The 4,628-nt window shown below is 30.5% G+C and overlaps 1 pseudogene; it reads right to left on the bottom strand.

The window, feature by feature from the left end:
- Positions 1 to 3,240: 3,240 nt before the first annotated feature.
- On the bottom strand, positions 3,241 to 4,259 carry LOC106010520 (putative G protein-coupled receptor 160; annotated as a pseudogene).
- Positions 4,260 to 4,628: the final 369 nt, after the last annotated feature.

The following is a 4,628-nucleotide window of genomic DNA, read 5'->3' as shown; positions in this document are numbered from 1 at the left end:
TTATAGCAAATATGAGTTTATATTTCATGCCTCATCAAAAAGAACGATATCGCTTAATACAGTAACAAATCAATTAATCCAGCCTCAGGTGAATTTCTAAGGGAAATAAAGTTTTTCAATATGGCCTTATATAATGCTCTATTAGATGATAAAAATATAATGAAGCCAGAAGAAATTAGCACTGGACATAATTAGCACAGGGTAGATCTTCATACACTCTTAAAATGTGAGATTACATCAATAGTCTTAAATTATGTATTTACTTTAAATAATTTTCTAGGTGAAACATTTTGACTACCTAGTTGTTCCTATTAGAAAAATGGGAAGAGATAGATAAAGACAGAGAGAAGAAGACATTCCATGATAATAATGGTATAAAGATGAACTCATCATGTATCCTTGTAAGTGCAGCCCACATATTGCTTTTTATTCACTTCACTCACCAAAAGGGGTATATTTACTCCCTGAAGAAATGATATTTGAATAAATATTCTTTCAAGATGTTAGGTTATATGGAACAAATATTTTGGAAATGTGACACTGGAATAAATATGTCCATAAGAATGAGGGTTTATAGATTGGTACTGAAATTATTTTCATCTAAATATGTTATCACATATATTTGGTGGCATAGGAAAAGAGCACAACCACTTTAAAAAATAACTTCCACATTTTGTAAAGTGAAAATACACAAATTCTATACTGTACAATTACACTGCAAGTCATTTTACCAAGATAAATAAAAATATATTTATGCAAAAGACTTGTATAAATGTTTATGAGAACTGTTTTAACCAATGGCGCAAAAACACAAATAGCTAAACCAAGAATGAAATGTAGTATACTCACCAAATTTGCTATAAATCAGAAGTCAGTAATGAGATAATGCTACATACAGCAAAATGGATTTAAAATATTTTGTCCAAATGATAACAAACCAAACACAAATAAATATATGCTGAGTGATTGAACCAATTAAAATGAATTTCTTCAGGAGGTAAAAGTAAGCTATGCTGTTAGAAATAAGTCCGTTAATTAAAATGGAGTGACATGTTTACTACATGTTTACTACCATGGTAGAAATGGATAAGGGAAATGTTCAATGTCTTAATTGGGATAAAGTTTACATTGATACATCAATCAAAATTCACCAAACTTCATCCTCCCTCCCTCCCTTTTGTTCCTCTACCTTTCTTCTTTTCTATTGTCATTTCTTCCTTATTAGTGAAAAGTCATTAGGTAGAAATAGGTGAAAAGTAATTAAGTAGAAATTAGTAGATATCAGAGATTGGTTTTATACAGGAAGATGTAATAAATATACTGAGAATAACAAAAACCAATTTTCACAAATGGGGAAAAAGCTCCGCAAATATAAATAAGACAAATGTCACAATCAAATATGTAATACTTTACTGAAATTTGAAGTATAAATATGAGCTCAGAGATATAGAAATATTTGTAGATGTGAATTTCAGTGCATTTACTCACATATATATTGTTATTCCTGTGTATATTTCCTAACTTCATCCCCTGAGAGGATATGGGAGCACAACATTCCAAGTAGAAATAAGAATACACAGAACTCAGACCTTAATTTATAAAAATTCTTTACTAAAAAGAATCACAGTTCCTACAAGAAATGATTGACTCCAGGACTGTGGAGACACAAAGCCAGATGAGCCACAGGTAGAATATTTTGGTATACAAGAAAGAACTATCCAAAGAGTGAAGAAAAAATATCATGAGAACATGGAAACAAATTTTAATATGTTATCACTACCAAAGGCCAAATTAAAGATTCTAGTAACAAAATAAGTCATGATCATTAACAATAGGTGTACATACATTTATATCTTATTGAATAAAACAGGAACCTATTAATATATACTGATATAAATGAACAAATAGGAGATTTCAAAGTTTTCCATTATAATAATGTCTAGTAACAAATGTTTAATAAATTTTAAATGGAAAATAATCCTTGATGATTATTGAGATTAATGTAATAGCAATTGATACTTACAGATGTGCAAATTAAAGCATGGATGAGAAATAGGATATCAATTTACACTGTATGTGTCTCTTTCAATCTAATTACTTATGTAAAGAGCAAAAGTAACTTTACAGAAGAAGGTAATCTTTTCTGATCAAACTTTACTTGATATTTAAATCAAAATTTATTTAACAAATGATGGATCAGACTGAAGTCACATGGTACTCTTCTAGAAGCAGTGATAAATATAAAACAGTTTTTGTCCCCAAAGCATTATATGAATGTGATCATGGGAAAATATAAACAGAAACTAAAGGAGCTGTTTTAGTACTAGGGATTGAATTCAATGTCTTTTAACTGAGCTACAGTCACAGTCCTCTCCAGTTTTGCGAATAGAGTCTCTGAATCACTAAATTGCCTGGCTGAGCTTAAACTTACCGTTATCCTGTCTCAGCCTATCAGAATTTTGATATTAAAGGTGTGTGGCACAATACAAGTATACTAAAAGATTTTATACAAAATAGCCTTCTATTGTCTTCACAAATGTATGATATGAAGCTCATGAAAGCAGACAGAATTGTTCTGGATTAAATGATATCTAAATTGAATGTGTGACTTCAGGTTGAATCTTTTTGATATAAGGGACACTATGAAGACATGTTTTTATATTTGAATGAGGTATTTCAATGAAAGAAATTTTGACTTTTTTACTGTTCTTCTTTTTTCTGTAACCTAGAATTGAATTTAAATAAGCAGTTAAAGAAAACACACAAAAGAAAACCACATCTAACTGTGGTTCTTATTTACAATTATACTGATAGTGTATACTTCATTGTAAATTTTATCTTACTTGTATATTTTTAAAAGGCAGAGCAGAAGAGAGTATGGAATTAAAAACTCAAAATGAGCAGTTAGTTCATAGAAATAAATGACAAATGGCCAACATAAATGAAAAGATATTCAATTTTATTTGTTTATGCCAATGTCTGTTATCATTTACTTGATTGACAAATATTTTAAAATTTGAAAATGATAAAGTAGACATTTAGATAAACATACATATTTTGTTAGTAATTTAATATGTAATACTATAACTGATTATCAATTTGAAAATAGACAAACTGTTGCTATTTAATTTTTGAAAATTTCTCACCTTGTAATTTTCTCCTCATTTTCATTTTGATAACTGCATATTTTTTAAGATTATGATTTTATTGTAATTGGTTTAGTTTTAAGATGGTAACATATTAACAAATTATTATTGATATAAGCTTTTCAATTTGTCCAAAATTTTGCATTGTAAATGGAATGAAGCAGTATTTCCAGTTGACAAATAGATCTATGGGTAATGAGGTATTTCTTAAATAAAGCTCGTGACAATTAAACCAACAAATGGTGGCAATGAGAAAACTATTGACAAAGTACAACCAGAGAACGTTCAACTCCATGTATACAGGAATCTGTACTTTAAGTAAATGAATGAATACCTGAAGCAGTACAAATGGTAACCAGGTACCAAGAAAACAGACAGCAAGCTTGGGCAAGAGTATTCTTTTAGAGTTTACAATGTAACTAGGGAGGGATGAAGAAGGAAAATACAAGATAGACTCATTCATATAGGAAGTTATTTGAATAGCCTGTACCAAGGTAATAACTTCTGACCAAGAGGTTATAAAAGCCATAAATAAAATTATCATCATGGAAAGTAACAGGCAGTAACTCTGAATGCTGACATAGACAGGACATTGGTAAGAAATATTCTGTGCCTTCAGGCTTTGGTAGATACCTGCTTCTCCCAAAACATAAGGAAGGACTGAAATCCAAACCAAAATTACTGAAAAGAAATAAAATGCCTTCTGACATTTAGATGATAGCTTGGTGAGTTTAGAGAAATTCAAGCAATAGTTTATACAAGATATTAAGAAGACTGGGTAAGGCAAAAAGCCATAAGTAAAGGAAATAATTTGCACAAAGAGACAGATATGGTATTTAGTAAACGTAATACCTAAAAGTACAAAATCCCTGAAAGAGGATATAATGGAAATGTTTACCAAAAAAAAAAAAAAAAATCAACAAATGCTAATGAATCACAAAAACATTCCATAAAATTTTGATAGCTGATTTTTTTTCTCATTCCTAGTGTGAGGATATTTAGTAATATTTTCCCAAGTACGATCAAGAGCAACAGAAAAGTAACATCTAGAGGCTGATTTGTTTGAAGTAACTGGTTCTGAAAAGAGTAGCTGTCTGAAGAAAAGGATGTCATATTTTTAAATTTCAAAAAGACCTGCTGAAAAATACATGATAAAACACTGCTCCACTTTATTTTCCGTTCACATACTATAGTTTAACTTGATCTTATCTGAAAAAGTTCCATCACAGGTTCGCGGTACAAGGACACAGAAGCATAGCTGCCAATCTGACGACTGCCAAGTGGTGTTGCTTGGAGGAGGCCTAGATGGAATGACCAGATGAGTCTCTCTAGAGTCTTCCTAGCCAATGATCCTATTTTATTTTGATTTTGTTGCCTTCAATTATGTCACTGTTGGTTCCCTGAATTTCATTTTGCTATGCCAAAAGGCTATGTAAGCTATCCTTTGCTGGTGTGGTTTATCTCTGGAAGTTTAGTTGCTGG

Source organism: Heterocephalus glaber, unplaced genomic scaffold (genome assembly GCF_053883595.1).
Source record: "Heterocephalus glaber isolate CG9 unplaced genomic scaffold, H.glaber_assembly_v1.0 deba00000122, whole genome shotgun sequence".
Taxonomy (NCBI): domain Eukaryota; kingdom Metazoa; phylum Chordata; class Mammalia; order Rodentia; family Bathyergidae; genus Heterocephalus; species Heterocephalus glaber.
The sequence above is the reverse complement of the archived record's forward strand: the minus strand, read 5'-3'. Positions and strand labels throughout refer to the sequence as shown.